The 18,436-nt window shown below is 46.3% G+C and overlaps 1 pseudogene; it reads left to right on the top strand.

Moving 5' to 3' along the window:
- Window positions 1-411: 411 nt before the first annotated feature.
- Window positions 412-1,617, top strand: LOC116910388 (annotated as a pseudogene).
- Window positions 1,618-18,436: the final 16,819 nt, after the last annotated feature.

An 18,436-nucleotide genomic window follows, 5' to 3' on the forward strand; every position in this document is an offset into this window, starting at 1 on the left:
ATGTGTGTGCACATGTGTGAGTGCATGTGTATGCACATGTAGCGTGTGTGTGTGTGTGTGTGTGTGTGTGTGTGTGTGTGTGTGTGCATGCACATTCGGGATTAAACCTAGGTTTGTACATATGCTAAGCAAGCATTCTACCAGTGAGCTACATCCTCATCTCATAATTAATATTTTGCTGGTGCTCCTTGGACCAGCCATGTAACAATTTCAAGATGCCAAGCATCTCAATAGAAATTAGGGTTCCACTTATTATGTATCTTTCAGTGGTGTCCAGTCTGCCTCTCTCCTTAAAAACTCCCAATTTTGGGGGTTGGGGATTTAGCTCAGTGGTAGAGCGCTTGCCTAGGAAGCGCAAGGCCCTGGGTTCGGGTCCCAGCCCGAAAAAAAAGAACCAAAAAAAAAAAAAAAAACTCCCAATTTTGCATCAGCTCTGAAATGGACACGGTTTCTAATGCCTTGGACCTAGTGGACTGAAGTTGAGTCGTGAGTACAGTATGGATAAGGCCCTGGTTGACTTTGCTAAAATGAGTTGGGAACTAAACCCTTATGTTAAGGCTGCCCAACCTACAATAAGTCATGTAAAAGAAGGATGTCCAGAAAAAGTATCAGATTTAACATGACTAGCGGAGAAGAAAGGTTTGATTTTTCAGGATAAGCATTCTGATGCCAACTTTAACGGCAGGGAGAAGTTTGTGCAGGTTAAGCAACAGCTGAAGAAGCATTGTGGTCTGTATGCAGACAGAGAGAATGATGGTGAAAAACCCCCGGAGTGGGGAGACCCTCACTCAAGTCTCAGGATGACGCAACCCCCCAAGAACTCACACAAGACCGTCCTTGTTGTAATCACATGAGGTTTATCGATAGCAACCAGTGCACTGGGGTCGAGACTCGTATCCCAGGCAGGGGCAGTGGAGTTCGACCCCGAGAGGCTGGGAGAAGAGGTATTTAAAGGGAGAAACCACAACCTGAGGGGGCAGGGATGGTGTCATAGAATAACAGTGAAAAATCACAAGGAAGAACTCTCTGTCTCCCAAGATTGTTTCCTAGGAGAAGCTGTCTCCTACTTCTCAGATTGTTTAACTTCATGGTCCGCTAGTTCCTAGGAGAAGTTGTTTCCTGCTTCTCAAAATTGTTCTCTAAGATTTATGATCAGCTAGCTTCTGGGAGAAAGCTGTTGAGCTGGCCAATGTAATTATCCATTCTATAGCCCTAGGAGAGGCTTCTTGGAACATACAATTCTGGGGCCTAACCTGTTTTCTTTTTTTTTCTGCTCTAAACTTTGTGTCTAGGGGGGCAACTTTAAAACTTTTATCTTTCAATGGGACAGAAGAAACCGATAAGGATACGATTTTGATCCAGACTCAGACCAATTTCATCTGCCCTACAACACAGATGGAAATGAAGAAATCACTAAAAAACAATGTATGGCCGCACCTAGGAAGGAAAAGCCATTTTTCCCATGATGGAATGCAGCAGGAAGGATGGAACTCAAGCAAGGCAGCAGAGAAAAGAAGGCCCGATGCCAAAAATTGGCTGTAGCCACATAGTTGTGAGAGTGTCGGATCTCATTCCAGAGGAAGAAGGGCACTCCAGAGCCACAGGAGGAAATGCTAGCGTGAGCAGGAAAAGCCCCCTGCCCACGGGGCTGTCAGCAGCCTATCTCTACCCCGCCCCCAGCTATCGGAAGGTGGGATCAGAAAGCAATGGGGAGGTGGGGGGCACTTGTTGAATAGCACACTGTGTTGGGGGTAACACTTAATGGCTAATTGTAATTGAAAGCATTTTTTAATTACACAATAAAAACACAGGTACATTATATTCTTTATTTTCAAATACTCTGAAAATTTAAATGAAACTGATAATCCTCCAAGGGGGTAAAAAAAAAAATTCTGTAACATCTCCTTCATTCCTTCCCCCATCTGACCCTTCTGGTGCTATTCAGTGTAACAGAGAGCAAAGCCCTTTGTTAAGGAAAGACAGGACTGACACATTCACACAGGCAGAGACACAAGGACAGGGACAGACACAGACACAGGGACAGATTTACAAGACAGCCTCCAAGCAGGCACAGATTCTGACTCATACAACAGACAGACAAGAGGACAGAAGACAGGGAGTACCAAGGAGAGAATTCAAACCCAGGATTGCTGTAGGTTCAATGACATCAAGGGGAAGTGCTTAGATTTCTTTCCTAATTAGTGACACTAGTGTTCCCTTGGTAACTTGGAGCTTATTTTAAAAGCATTTAATGCATGCGTGCGTGAACATCCAACTCCCTGTGAGTGGCTTTGGTCGAGTGACTCCTGTTTCCAAAAAGTGTTCTTTTTCTAAGACCAAATCAAGACTTGGAGCCAAGGAAAGGAAATGAGCCAGAAAAGTGAATCATAGGTCTCACGCAGGGAGGGAAAACCCCAGAGCCGCCATGCTCAGAGCTTCATGGGCTGCCGCAGAATGTCCCAGCTCCATAAACTAAGTGGGGGAACTGGGGACGTCTCCCTACCGTTGACGGTGAGGACATAGCCCCTGCCCCTCCATGGCCTCCTGTTGACTGTAAAGATGCCCAGCTGTCTTGGGTAGAAGACAGCACTCATCAAGCCAGCCTCTCCCTCAGCAGGCTAGGAATGAGCCCAGGCCTGTAAGGCACGACTGCTACAAAGAACCCATCACCCACGGGCAAGGTGACTGCTACAAAGAACCCATCACCGAAGGCAAGGTTTGCTGGCACGCACTTGGAATTCCAGTGCCCTGGAGGCAAGCGCAGAAGGAAGGCACAAGTTCAAGGCCAACGTAATCTACATAAGGTGTTCCAGGCCAGCTAGAGCTACATGGTAAAACTGTTTCTAGCTAGTTAATTACTTAATTAATAAGAATTCAGGGACAGGGAGATGAATCCAGGACAATGGATCAGTGGTTGCTATGCATGTGTACACATACATCATAAATACATAAATGTAATTACATTTAAAAAAAAATTTGACATGTCTCACTATGTAGCCCTGGGTAGCTTGGACCTCACTCTGTAGACCAGGCTGGCCTCAAACTCACAGAGATCCATCTTGGCCTCTCCAGTGCCGATTTTAAAGGTGTACACCACCACATTGGCTTCGTGTGTGTGTGTGTGTGTGTGTGTGTGTGTGTGTGTGTGTGTGTGTGTGTGTGTGTGTATCTGTGTGTGTCTGTGTCTGTATCTGTGTGTGTGTGTCTGTGTGTGTCTGTATCTGTGTCTGTGTGTGTCTGTGTGTGTCTGTGTCTGTATCTGTGTGTGTGTGTGTCTGTGTGTCTGTGTGTGTCTGTGTCTGTGTGTGTGTGTGTGTGTGTGTGTGTCTGTGTGTGTGTGTGTGTGTGTGTGTGTGTGTGTGTGTGTGTGTGTGTGTGTGTGTGTGTGTGTCGGTGTGTGTGTGTGTGTGTGTGTGTGTGTGTGTGTGTGTGTGTGTCCACAGAGAGCATAAGAGGATGAGGATGTTGGATCCCCTGGACCTGGAGTTACAGACAGTTGTGAATCACTCAACATGAGTGTTAGAAACTGAACTTGGGTTTTCTTCCTCTGAAATAGCAGCAAGTACTCTTAATTATTAAGCTATCTCCCCAGTAAATTTTATTTTTTTTTTAATTTGCAAAGAAGACTAGAAGATTAAATTAACCACATCAGTCTGGTTATATGGATATGCAGTGACATATCAAGTTATTCATTAGTACTCTTTTTTTTTTTTTTTTTTTTTTGAGACAGAGTTTCTCTGTGTAGCCCAGACTGTGCTGGAACTCACTCTGTAGACCAGACTGGCCTTGAACTCAAAGATCCGACCGCCTCTGCCTCTTGAGCACGCTGAGATTGCAAGGGTGTACAAGCACTGCCCAGCTAATACTCATGGTTGTTTTTTTTTTTTAAATATTATTTATTTAATGTGTATGTGTGCACACTGTATACGTGCAGCGACAGGAGGTCTAAAGAGGGTTTTGGATCCCCTGGATTTGGAATATCAGGCAGTTGTGAGTCACTGAGTGATGGGAACCAAACCTTGATCTTAATTTCCGAGCCATTTCTCCAGCTGCTAGTTTGAAAGAGATGATTGCATGAAGCTATAAACTAAATTCCTTGCTCAATATACTAAAGGAGGAAGAGAAATGAGAGTGGTGGGGGAGGCAAGGCTAGCCGAAAAGATATGATATCTGTTTTGAATTCTGTTCCCCTCCCTTGTGAGCTGCAGTGTTTCTTAGTCCAAAGAGGCTGGAGGACCCCCTGCAAATGCCCTTCAGGATTGATAGAAGGGTTGGTGTGGTACTGAACCAGCAGTTACAAAAGAATCAGGAGAGAAGGCAACAAAACAAGTGAATTGAATCCCAGCCAAAGTGCCTGGGGAAACACTGTCTTTGAATACAAAATCAAACACTGCAAGTGGGCTGGCTTGTCTGCTGCTCTGGGTAGAAGGAACGGATGTTTTGCCTCTGAGCCGGGATGACTCTTACTAGAGTCAGGCCTGGCTGTTTTCCACTCCCCAGCAGGACTGCACTGTGTTGAGTGCCAAAATAAGCAGCCTGGGAATTCCCTCTGGCTGAAGGCTCCGTTCAGGCACCGCCCAGCACTCGAAGCTGGTGTTTTCACTTTCTCTTTCTCCGCAGTAGCTAGCACACAGGGTAAATACAGCATTGTGCAAGCTGTAGCGGAAGGAAGCCCTGGGGGTTTTGGGGTATCTTGTGTTATCTCCACAAAGCTCCTCTTTCTGGAAGTCAGGTTGAGTACCACCTCTGAACTGATGTTGAAAGTATCTGAGCCTGTGGCCTCGTGCAGATGATCAGTGAGTTAGAAATGACGACGGGTCTCCTTAGACACCATAGGCTCATGCTTCCGCACGCACGCAGTAAGGTCCAAACCAAACCACAGTCTTTCAACCATTTCTGTTCTTGCCTTGAGTTCTAAGAAGCCCAGAATCCAATCCCCCTCCCCTCCTCTCCCCTCCTCTCCCCTCTCTTTCTGACAAGATCTTGCTATGTGGCTTGGCTGGCCTCAAACTACCAATCATGAGGACCGAGAAATGTTTTATCAGTTACAATGTTTGCTTCCCAAGCAAGGAGAGGAGAGGCTGGACCTGCTGAGTGGGTGTGGTGACCCACCCATAATTCTGACCTTGGTAGGCCAGTGACGAGATTCTCAGAGCCAGCCAGCTGAGACTTGCCATAGATAGTTATGGGTTTGACTGAAAGACCCGGCCTCAAAGAATAAGATGGAAGCCATCTTTCCCTCAATTTCATGTGCAAGCAATGGTTTAATGAAAGCTTGACATAACCTCCTCTCTAAAACCTGTCTCTTTCTGGACTACTGCTTTTCTCTATGTGTCTTCTTTTCTTTTCTTTCTTTCTTTCTTTCTTTCTTTCTAAGATCTTAAGATTTATTTATTTCATGTATGTGAATACCCTGTTGCTGTCTTCAGACACACCTGAAGAGGGCATCAGATCTCATTACAGATGGTTGTGAGCTGGGATTTGAACTCAGGACCTCTGGAAGAGCAGTCAGTGCTCTTAACCACTGAGCCATCTCTCCAACCCTACATCTTTTTTTCTTAACTCCCCCTGAAACGGAGTTCTATATAGCCCAGGCTAGCCTCAAAAGTAGGGCTGAGGATAACCTTGGCCCTCGTTTCTTCCCATTTCCTCTTCTTTAGTGCTAGGATCACAGGTGCTCAGTTCCTTGGTACAGTAGACACCTGTGATGAGCAGGAGGGAAATCCTGGCAGGTGATTCGGGCAATTGAATCAGAACCCTCACCCTGCAGTAGGATCAATAAACTCTTACTTAGTGACTTAAATCTCTCTCTGTGTTCTTACCATCTGCCCTAAGAGTCATTCTTCTAAAATTCTTTGGGCAGGGGCTAGGGTACCAATTGTGTGCACGTGGACTCCAGAGGTCATCCTAAGCTGTTCCTCAGGTATATATCCTGTTTGGTTTTTGTTTGGGTTTAGTTTGTTTTTTGAGACAGGGTCTCACTAGACCTTCCTGTCTCTGCCTCCCAGAGCTGGAGTTATAGGCATGAACCACCATGCCTGGTTTTGAATATGATTTTCTAGGGATCAGACTGAGGTCTTCATGCTGGCTGGCATGGCAAATGCTTTATGGATTGGGCTTTCTTCTCACCCCATCTTTTTTTTATTGTTGTATACCCTGTTGATAGCTGCAATCTATGGGCAACTCTTCAGGCAAGGCAGTGGATCTATTTTGTTGCTATTCTAACTTTGAAGTTCCAAGACTTCATTTCCATTTTTTCCCTCCATGATTACTGAGTGCAATACCAGCAGAGGACTGGGGTGTACCACAGTGGTAAAGACTCCCACCTGGTAGCGGTACAAGGCCCTGGCTTCAACCTCTCGCACCAGGGAGAACTTGATAGGGTCAAAGAATAAAGTTGGACTTGAAAAGAACACGATAGCAGTTAGATCTCAAACCCAGCACAAGAGTAACTGATGTCTGTTTAACTAAGCAGAATTTAGCTGCCAATCTCCCTCAGCCCCACTGACTAATACCCGTTAGAGTCATCTGGGATGGCAAACCCCAACCCCTCCTCTCTTGGCCTGGTTCCAGATGCCTCTGCCTGTTTTCTCCCCGATGTCTACAATAACCTTCTCCTCAACCCTAGGGGCAGCGTGTCCTCATTTCTTTCTTTCTTTTTTTTTTTTTCCAATAGCTGGGTGTGGCGGCATATGCCTTTAGTCCCAGCACTCAGGAGATAGAAGTAGGCAGATCTCTGAGTTTGAAGCTAGCCTGGTCTACAGAGTGAGCTCCAGGACAGCCAAGCAAAAGAAAAGCCATACCCAGAAATTGTGACCAAATGAGGATCAGAAACTATTACCATATTACCATATTATCATTCCCCTGTGAAATAACTCCGTTTTCTCGTGTGTGTGTCTGTGTGTGTGTGTGTGTGTGTGTGTGCCTCATATAATTGCATGGGACTACATGTTGGCATATAGTCTGTCTTTTAAATATTCTATGTGTACATGTATGACGCACACAGACAAGTCCTGTCTGAATGTCCACCACATGCTCTCAGGTGCCCAGGAAGGCCAAAAGTGGTTGCTGGATCCCCTGGAACTAGAGTTACAAACAGTTGTTAGCCATCCTGTGGGTACGAGGAACTGAACTCGGGTCATCTGCAAAAGCATCAGTGTTCTTAACCGCTGAGCCACCTCTCCAGCCCAAATCTCGTACTTCTTAATTAATCAACACCCAAGAGCTTATATCCTTTGAGAGAACACTTACAGAACATCTTGACTCGAGGAACCAGGATTTCATCTACACAAATCAATATCATAGATCGTCCATTCACAATTTGAAGATTCTCCTTCCTGAATACCACATCCCTTGAGCACCCCATAGTTGGAGAAGGGAACAATTGTGGGGGGTCAGAGGGAGCTCTGAATGAGTGTGTAAGGTCAGATGCAGTCCTGAGTTAATGTGTGTTGTTGACATAGGCGTTGTCATGGCAAGGACTCCAATGCGTTGGACCTATGGACACCGCAAAACTTCCCCAGGTCAGGCTCAGAGAAATGGAAAATCTGGCATAGCTTGTGACTTTACTGTTATTCAGTAAATTCTGGGCTGATGAGATGGCTTGCCGCCAAAGCTAAGGCCTAAGTTTGTTTGGTTCCTGGGATCTATAACGGTGGAGGGAGAGAACCTAACTCCTGTGGTTGTCCTCTGACCTCTACATGCATGCTTGTGCATGTACATGCATACACACACACACACACACACACACACACACACACACGCATGCATACATGTGATAAATAAACAAACAAAGAAATAAATGAGAAAAGTAAATTCCTCAGAATATTGCCTTGACAGAGGGCGAAACGGCTTAGCCTCCCTTTTGAATTACTTTGACAGGTAATGTAAACAGAAGCGGGAAACCAATTCTCTCTGCCTTCTGTCTCCAATTCTTCCCTTTTCCTTCAGTTAACACAAACCGGCTTGCAGCAGGCACCTCCATATTCAGCCCCCGCTCATAGTAACTGTCAAAGAAAAAGGCCAGAGCGTAAACCCTGAAGTATTGGTGTCCCCAGCATGGAGATGGGAGAGTATTTCCTACCCTTTGCTCTATTAAAGCCTCAATAAGGAATCTATCTCTAAAAAACTGGGTGGTGGTGATGGCGGCACATACCTTTAATCCCAGCATTTGGGAGGCAGAGGCAGGTGGATCTCTGAGTCTAAGGCCTCCTGGTCTACATAAAATGGAGGCTAGAGAGATGGCTCAGAAGAGTGCTTGCTATTCTTTCAGGGGACCAGAGCTCGGTTCCAGGTTCCCACATCGGACAGCTTATAACCACCGGCAACACCAGCTCCAGGGGATCTGATACCCTCTTCTGACCTGCAAACACACAGAGAGACAATAAATCTTTATAGAATGTTAGGGATAAGGGCTGGAGTAAGCTTCTTCAATGCTCCATGAAAGAACAAAGGAGCGTGCTCCAGGACACTGACGTCAGAGAAAATGGGAGCACTTGGTTGCAGATTATTTTTTAGGGGAGGGGACCGCATGTTGTCTAGGGTGGCCTTACATCAGTATACAACCGAGATGACCCTGAACTCCAGACTCTCCCATCTCCACCTCCTGAGTGCTGGGACATTCATTGACCACCATGCTCAGCTACAGGGGGTGTATTTTGGAGGTGGATGTAAAAGGCTGTGCTAATTAATGGGTTAGATGAGAAAAAGAAAAGTGTAAAGGGAGGGCTGGCGAGCTGGCTGCACAGTAAAGAATGCTTGCGGCACACTCATGAGGACAGGAGTTCGGATCCCAGCCCCTGCCTAACAAGCTAAGCATCCCATAAAAACTCCGGCCCTGAAGGATCCAACACCCTCCTCTGGCCTTTGTGCATGCACACACACAGGCATACATATACACATACATACACACACACACACACACACACACCACACACACACATAAAGGTAAGACTCGGGGCTGGGCTATAGTTCAGTTGGTAGAGTGTTTGCTTAGCACATACAAAGACCTGGGTTTGACCCCAAGCACTACATAAAACCAGGCAGGCGTAGGCGGGTGAACTTGAAATCCCAGCACACAGGAGGGGGAAGCCGAAGGATCGGAAATTCAAGATTATCCTTATGCTAAGTTTGAGGCCAGCCGGGGCTACATAGAACCCAGACAAGAAAGAGACAGGAGAAATGAAAGGATAGAGAAAGAAATCACTCCGGGATCCTGCTGTCTGGAAAGCCAAGAAAGTTCAACACTACCGATAACATCACAATCACCAACAGAGAGAGCGCTTGTCTTCCCATCTCTAACCGGCTGCAGAAGATAACAAACTATGCTGACCTAGAGCCAGAACACTGACATCGATGGGCTTGAGTTTAACCTTAGCTCCCATATCTCATTCCTAAACCTACACAATGTGCTTCATGGGGAATGGGGGGGGGGCAGGACTGGAACAGAGGATCAAGTGGGGAGGGGGAGGGGGTTGAGGGAGGGACTATGGGGAGAGACAGCTAAAAGTAAGGACCAATTGGGGGCATAGTACGGATTCACAGCCAGCCATTGCAGTGTGTGTGTGTGTGTGTGTGTGTGTGTGTGTGTGTGTGTGTGTGTGTGTGTGTGTGATCCATTCCAGGCAATGGAATCCACACTCGACAGTGTGACAGTGTAGTCTTTTTTTTTAAAAAAGTAGTGAACATGACCCCTAATGCTAGACTGACTGGTGCCTTGTTCAGCCATCATCAGAATAGCTTCCATCTGCACCGGATGGGAACACATACAGAGACCCAAGGCCAGATATTATGAAGAGAGTGAGAGACTCTGAAACTCTCCACCCCAAATGGAATAGCCCCATCAGGTCCCTCCTTTCAGGGATCAGGCAACCCCATGGAACAGAGGCAGGGAAAGCGTAAGAACCAGAGAAGATGGAGGCTTCCAGGAAACGAGGCTGGCAAACGCACGTGAACTCGGACACAAAGCGGCATGCACAGGATCTGCACGGGTCTGCACAGGTCTGCACCAGTCTGCACCAGGCCCTCTGCGTTTGTATTATGGCTTCCAGTTTAATGTTTTAGGGGATCCTGAGTGTGTGAACAAGCCAGCCTCTTACTCTTTGTGCCTTGGCTCTTTTCCCTCTGTTGGTTTGTCCTGCCCGACTTCAGTGTGATAGTTCTTGTTTTATCTTATTATATTTTATTTTGTTATATTTTATTATTCTCTCTTAGAAGTCTGTTCTTTTCTGATGAGAGACAGAAAGGGAACAGATCTGGATGGGAGGGAAGGTGGGGAGAAACTGGGAAGAGGAAAGGGAAGGAGATCAAAATCAGGATATAGTACATGAGAAAAGAATTATACGAGGAAAGTGTTTTCAATAAGAGGAAATAAAATAATCACTTTATAATATCATTTGCAGAAGAGAATTCTTTAAGAAAAATAAGCCAACAAGTGTATGAAGAGACACTTCATTTGAAAGTTTTATTTAGTTTTTGAGACAGTGTTTTACTCTGTAGCCCTGGTTGGCTTAGAACTTGGAGTAAAGCAAGCTACTAGCCTCATATACATAGGGATCCAACTGCCTCTGCCTCCCCACTGCTGGGATTAGAGGTGGGCACCACCATACCCAGAGAGACACTGGGAACCGTGCTAAGTGCATCAGTGGGGACTGTGAGTACAGTATAACATGAAGAAATGAGAAAGCTAAATACAGGGGATGAGGAAGGACTGAACAGAGGCAGTGGCATGCTATGAAAGAGGACATAAAGCTAATTACAGTTTTAGTTCTGATTCTGTCACAGATGTGTTGGTTTGAGTGGTAGGTAAGTGCATAGAATATATTTTATACCAAAAATGTATTGGTAATAGGAGCTTTACAGCGTCCATTTCAAATGCCTAGCCTAACTTCATAGAAGTTCACTGAGTTAAATACACTTTGAGTCTGATTAATTTTGGTTGTGATGTTTTTATTTGCAAGGTTTTTTAATAGTAAAGCTTATTAAATTGAAAGATTCTTAATACAAATAAATGAATTATATTCCATATGGATTTAAACCATACACACACATACACTTGCACGTGTCCACCAAGAAACACGGCAGTCTTCTTGGAAAACTCAGAACCTAGTGCTTAGAAATTACATGAAGCAAGTAAAAGGTAAGTGTCCACCCAAGCCTGGAGTCATCTTGGATTCTAAAAGCAGGACTAATACACAGATATTTATAACCAGCAACTGAAGTTACCCCCACCCCCAGCAGAAGCATCAGGAGACTTATGGGTGGTGGGAAAGCTTCACCTGAAACACACGTGACCATTTTCAGGAATCAGCATGCCCCCTTTAACCAGTAAGGGCTTGCTTCTCTCAGGCCGAGTTGCTGGAGAACTGGAGCTTGACCTGACCCAAGACTTGAGATAGAATCTTGATCGTGTAGATCCTTGGCCCCGCCCACTTCTTCCTACAGTTCGTGTCTGTGCTCTCTCTGAAAATCACCTGAGACCTTTTATCTGTTCCTCTTGTCCTGTGTCAACTTTTCACCATTACTAGTCCCTTTGTTATGGGTGGCTGGAGTCTTGTCCCTAGAAACTCCCAGAGTTGGCGCTTTTGCCCTAAAACTCCAATAACATCAGAGTACTCTTGATATCAGCAGATGGGGGTGGGGGAGACCTCGAGAAACTGGGCAGAGATGTGTAGATGGTAGCAGACAGTCCGTTGTTAATACACTTCTGAAGGCAGTGAACAAGCTTGATGACCTCAGTTCAATCCCCAGATCCCGTGAAGGGGAAAAGAATCAACTCCAGAGAGTTGCCCTTTGACTACATGTGCACACATGTGGCTGCACTCACACACACATACACACACATACAAACACAACAATGGTGATAAAAAGTATAATAAAGATGCAGCTTCCTTTCAAGGGGTGGGGGAGAAATGCAGAAGAATTCAGAAGGGCCTGGAGGGCTGTTTCAGCAGTTAGGGTGTTGCTGCTGTCAGAGGACCTGAGTTTGGTTTCCTGTACCCACATCGGGTCGTTCAGATACAGAGGGCTTTTCCTGCTCTGGCTGTTACATGTAGTTCTATTTATGACTTCATGTACCACAGGTATCATTGGCATCTTAATTACCACTACCCCCTGGTGCTGTGTACTTAGGTGTCATCCTGAGCTACAGGTCACCTTGTGACCTCAATGCCTTCCCAAAAGGTCCAAGCCATTCCTATCATCAGCTGGGACTTTCGGCCTTCTTTGCCAACTAGCATTTCCCCTATGACAAGTTTACAGCCGTTATATGAGGCCTCGCAGATGTCACTCACAGCCCCACCCCCCTGCCTCACTATCAGAAAGGCAGTGCTGATAGCTTTTGGTAAACACAACAGCATAAGAGCTATAATCAGCCACCCCCAAAAGAAGCAATAAGAATGATCCTGGGGGACTGGCTCAGTGGTTAGAGCACTGGCTGCTTTCCCAGAGGACCTGGATTCAATTCCCAGCACCCACATGGCAGCTCACAACTGTCTGCAACTCCTGTTCGAACGATTAAGATTCCTACACCCTCACACAAGTATGCATATGGGCAAAACACCAATGCACATCAAGTATAAACATATAAAGTTATTATTAAAAAGAAGAAGATTGGTCCTGGAAAACAGATAGGCTCTCTGGCAAATGGTGTTTGGAAAACTAGATATATACTAGTTTCTAAAACTAGTATCTAATACACACACACACACACACACACACACACACACACACACAATACACACACACATATGTGCAAAAATCCATTCAAATGGATCAACTTAAGACCTAAAACTTTGAAACCATTCCAGGAACATGGGAAAACACTTCAAGATACAGGTATAACAGAGCAAATTAAAACCTTAAAGAGACAGAGTGAAAATGAGTTTAAAAAGCAAACAGTCAGGCTTTGATGTGTGGCCAAGAAGAAACTGTTTTCCCTTGGAGCGCCTCTGATTGGAACAAAGTCTGTCTGCCTGCCTCTTCCCATCGCCCCTCTGATCTTTGCAGGTTGTTCAAAATTTAGAATTTTGACAGGCAGTTGTGATGCTTCCTCATTTCCCCCCATCACTGTTTTTCGCTTGCAAAATTAGCCAGAGACAGCTGAACACTGAAAAGCAGCTGCTGTTCTTGAAGAGGACCTGAGTTCAGTTCCCAGCACCTGTAACTCCACTACTGGGGGGTCTGGCACCTTCTTCTGGTCTTTAAGGCACCTACATATGTGTGCATGTGCTAAAAATTCTTTTTCAAACTTTAGTTTGTTAGGGGTATCATTGGGGGTGAAGGTCTGAAACTAATTTTCTAGGAAAGCCATAGAACAAATCCCCCATCCATTATCTGTCAATCAAAGGGCGGGATCAAGGTCAAAGAACTCTGCCAAGTGCCAGAATCTTCAACCTAGTCCTGCATAACCAGCACTGGAAATTTGTTTCCCCTTTCAAGAGTAAAAATCACCTCCTCCACTGAACTGTCTCCTGAACTGTGAACATGCATGTGGGTGCTGGGATCCTGGTCCTCTGGAAGCCACTGCTCTTAACCACTGAGTCATCTCTCCTGCCCAGTGTTGGATATCTGGATTCTCAGCCGGTGAGAGGCTTCAATGAGGAGATGTGTGCCTGTGTGTGTGTGGGGGGGGGTTACTCCTTCCCCTTCCCATGTTCACATCTTTTTCTGTCTTTCTATCCCACCATCAATTTGGTTCCCAGCACTCATATTCTGAGGCTGACAACCACTAGGGGATCTGACACCCTCTTCTGGATTTGACGGGCACTGTATACATATGCATGTACTCATAGCTAGATACTCATATACACATAATTAAAAAATAAAATAAAACTGCTCAGCCTCCTGCCTTGCCTAACTGCTGGGTGGGCCAAGGACGCTCTGCAACACCTTAGTGGCCAATCTCACTTGGTTCTAGCATGATCACCGACTTCCAGGTTAGGGCCCTGCCTGTCCCTGTACCCTGTGACCTTGGGACCTCTGGACCTGGTCTTCCAGCTGTTCCAGATGTTAACATTGGGTCATCTACAGCCAACCCTTGAGTCCATACTCCCTTCATGAGGCCCATCCTCACCCTCAACGCTCTGTCCTTCCTCAAGGCTGTCCTGCTGTGGGCTACAGAGCTGGGGCCGCAAAGCCATCCGCTGCCTGCTCTGCTCAGAGGAGGAACTGGCAGTTGCTGCCCCATACTGCCAGGGTTGCCAGGAGCTGGCATGAAAGCCTGGATTTGGGTGTCGTGATGCTTTCACACAGGGCTTAGAGACGCCCTGTGGCATGTACACCTCTAGGCACACACTGCTGTGGCTTGGAGATGAATTACTACCCACCTCTGCTTGGGAAGGGGGAATTGGAGAATCCCCTGCACACATCGATGAACGAACAAAAGCAAGGAGTTGGCCGGATGGAGACCACCCAGGAAAGCCTGCAACGCTCTGACAAGGACGAGAGTGACCATTCCAACAACAGCTTCAGTCCCTGTGGTACCCACGACTGTAGGTGCATGCAGAAGCACAATGCCAAAATGAGAGACCAGCCTGGACAAGATGAAAGTCATGGAATCCCCACCCTGGAAAAGACCCCAGTCCTGTGCCCCAGGGTTCCAGCCCAGTCGAGCCATGCCAAGGCCTGGAATGACTGGCCACACTACTGAAGGCCGACTTAGAACACAATGGCACCTTTCACTGCTAAGTCACCCTGGCGAAGCTTCCCGGGAACCTGGAATGTAGGAGACATTCCTGGATTGCCACTAACTAGCTGACCTGCATCCTAAGAGTAAAGTCAGGGGAACGGGGCTCACTGTCCTTCTCCTCGATTTAGCATAGTACGGGGAGGTACAGAGCAGAAGGCTCAGGACTCACAAGGCCCACTGCCACTCTCAAACTAAGACTTGATCCTCTCCTTCGTTTCATCTCTCAGGTCCTCCAGGGGGAAGGGCTGGAGGAAGCAGCCCATCTTTGGGTCTGGGTTTGGGCCATCCGCTTGGGTTCCTGACAGCTGAGTCACTGCTGTGGGGGAGAAGTAGCGTCAAATGAAGGCCTGCAAGACAGAGGGAAGAGAGGTGGGGCCATCCCTTTGAGACGTTTGAAGAAAAGAAAACTGAAAGATTATACTGTCTGACGGAGAAGACAGACGTGCTGGGAGTCAAGGAACTGCCTGAGGTCCTGTTCCGGACACTGGTTGTGGTCACAGCATGAGGTCACCAGGATGACCCTATCTTTCCACACACTGACTTCCTGTAGCTCTGCATTCCTCCCCTTATCTACCTCGTGTATACCACCTGTCCCACCCCTCGGAATCTCCCTGGACATTTCTTGGGTTAACTGGTGGGAGACTTAAAGGCCTGCTCATCAGTTGTGATGCCCTTGACCTCTCCCCCTCATCCCCCTCCTCCTCTTCTCCCTCTTCCTCTTCCCCCTCCTCCTCTTCTCCCCCTCCTCCTCTTCCCCCTCCCCTCTTCCCCTCCTCCTCTTCTCCCCCTCCTCCTCTGCCTCCTTCTCTTCCAGCAAAACAGCATAAAACGAAAGAGTGTCTAGAAAAAAATCTGTAAATTTAATAACGAGGGTTTGAGGAGATGACTCAGTGGTTAAGAGCTCTGACTGCTTTTCTAGAGTGACTATGCCCCCAAATTAAATAAAAGCCCAGAAAGAAACCTATATTTCTACTACTTGGAAGGTAGAGACAGGATGATCAGAGTTCAATTTGTCCTGAGCTAGATCATGAGGCGTTCCAGGGAGAGAGACCCTGTGTCCAGTATATATGTGTAGTTGGAATTTTTTCTTTTTAAAAAAACACGGGGGGTTGGGGATTTAGCTCAGTGGTAGAGTGCTTGCCTAGCAAGCACAAGGCCCCAGCTCCGACAAAAAAGAAAAAAAAAAAAAGCACGGAAATATTGTGGAAATATGTTTTTGTTTTAAACCCAGGTGTGGGGATGTGGGGCTGCTTCACAGCAGGTGACTATGATTTGCCTCGTGCTCTAGCAGGGGCATGATTTTTCCAGCTGCAGATAGTTCTATAGTTGTGTGATATTTAGAATTCTAAGGACTTTTCAGAGGAGATATAAATGCTGGAGCCCTAATAGGGGTTGCTGTTGCCTGTTGGCTGACGGCTGTTGGCTGACGGCTGATGGCTGATGGCTGATGGCTGATGGCTGGTTGGTTGCTGTTGGTTGCCATTTGTTACATAGTCATGCACAAAGAAGAAACAAGAAAAAGAAATTAGATATCCTGATGGTGAAGATCAAACTTGTCCCAAGGAACTCAATGCCCCTAATCAGTAAGAAGTAGTTGAACAATATTGTCCCCCACTTCCCTGACTTTATTCGAAGATATTCTCTTATTCTCTTCTCTTCTCTTCTCTTTTCTTCTCTTCTCTTCTCTTCTCTTCTCTCTCTCTCTCTCTCTCTCTCTCTCTCTCTCTCTCTCTCTCTCTCTCTCTCTCTCCTCTCTCCTCTCTCCTGCCCCATCCTTCTTTCTCTCTTACCTTGCATTAGGAGATTGAAAGTAAAGGGGTGAGGGATGGAAAAGAAGAACCCACAAAATAGCTAAAAGTCTTCGTGTGTGTGTGTGTCTGTCTGTCTGTGTGTGTGTCTGTCTGTGTGTGTGTCTGTGTGTGTCTGTATGTGTGTGTGTGTCTGTGTGTGTGTCTGTGTGTGTGTGTGTCTGTCTGTCTGTCTGTGTCTCTGTGTGTGCAGTAAGTTTTTCCAAAGTCCTGGCTAAGCACTAGACACAATGTAGACCTTGGGGAAACTATATAGAAAAAAAAAATAGACAGGGCGTCTGCCTTCACAGATCTCACAGGTCAGCATGAGAGACCCATCGCTGATCACAGAAGAAAAGAGCTAATAGCCTTTGGCTTACAGGAGAAGCACGTCACATCTAAGAACTCACCTCCTGAGGGGCTCCTCAGGGATACTTGGGAAGGATTCTGGAGGAAATGGTGACGAGTCTACCGCAGACGCTTAAAGAAGGAAGAGTTTAAAGAAGCAGACAGGAGAAAAAGCCTAGGCGTGAGGCAATTAGAATAAACAATGCTACCAAGCTTACAGAAGAACTAAACGAAAGGTGAATGTGCGGGGGGGCAGAGGCTAGCAGGGGGAGAGGCAGGGAGCTCAGGAGTCAGCTGTTCTTGATGGAGGTGTTGGCTGGAGTGCCAAGGATTGGTGTATTCATGCCACATATTCTGCCCTAGCTGATGCCCCTTTACCTTAAGAGAAAGGAAGGACTGGCAAGATAGCAGGCGTCTCGGTGCATAAAGATGCCTCCCTCTAAGCCTGCAGACCCGAGTTCCTTCCCTGGGACTCAGCTCCTGAGCCTCCACTCATACACATGACACGCATGCCTGAGCATGTTCACACACATGGATACACACAGACACATGAACACACACACACACACACACACACACACACGCCAAATAAAATATAAATAAGCCTTGATTTTTAAAAAAGACCTGCTGTGTGGTAGTGACACACATCTAATCCCAGCACTCGGTGGCAAAGGCAGACAGCTCTTTGTGAGTTTGAGGCCAGCCTGGTCTATAAAGTGAGTTCTAGTTCAGCCAAAGAAACCACCTCAAAAAACCAACACCCCCCCCCAATAAAACAAAAACAAAAAAAGACCAAAGAGAACCCACTGAAGATTGGGGCCACCATTTAATAGACATGAGACGTCATAGACGATAAAACATTTTCATCTCAAAAAGGCTCTGAGATGTTGCCATCAAGAGTCTAATTAGTCAATCCTTTACGTACTGCAATTTCACCATATCTTCCAAAATTACCAATACATGTACGTCTTACTCAAGCAACTTCCCCTATAGGGACTTATAGGAACTTGTCCTTCCATCTCGTCTGTCTCCGCCTCCCAAGTGCCGGGGTAATAGTCATACAGTGTGCCCGCCCAGGCTCATGACAAAAGAAACTTTCATAATAAGTATTTGCTGACTAAAGGAACTGTAAAATCAGTGTGCTTTTAAATGACTTCCCTTCTGCTATTTAGACAAGGGTTTGGGAACTTTTGTTCCTGGCATAGCCCTCAGAGTGGATCCCATGAACACAGTAGCCTGACTTTATTGGAAGGAGATGAAGTGAAAACCCCTTTTCCACTCACAGCAGCCTTCCCACGAAAAGGCCTCTGTCTTTTTGGCTTATTTGGAAATTTTGTTTTCCTTGTTTGTTTGGGTTTTTTTGAGACAAGATCTCTGTATGCATCCCAAGGTGGCTTTAAACTCAAGATCGTCTTCACTGTGCTGTAGAACTCTGAAATTAGAGATGTGTACCGTCACTGGCCAGACATGGACTCTTTACCCTTGGAACCGTGCTTATCTTGGGAAACCCTCCCCACTCAGCACAGCTGGGAAAGGTTCCAAGCGTCTTTAATTAGGCTCCTTGCTGAAAAGCCTCCACGTCTCACTGTTGGTTTCAAGGTAACTGGTACCTTGA

The sequence above is a fragment of the Rattus rattus genome, chromosome 9, assembly GCF_011064425.1.
Source record: "Rattus rattus isolate New Zealand chromosome 9, Rrattus_CSIRO_v1, whole genome shotgun sequence".
Taxonomy (NCBI): domain Eukaryota; kingdom Metazoa; phylum Chordata; class Mammalia; order Rodentia; family Muridae; genus Rattus; species Rattus rattus.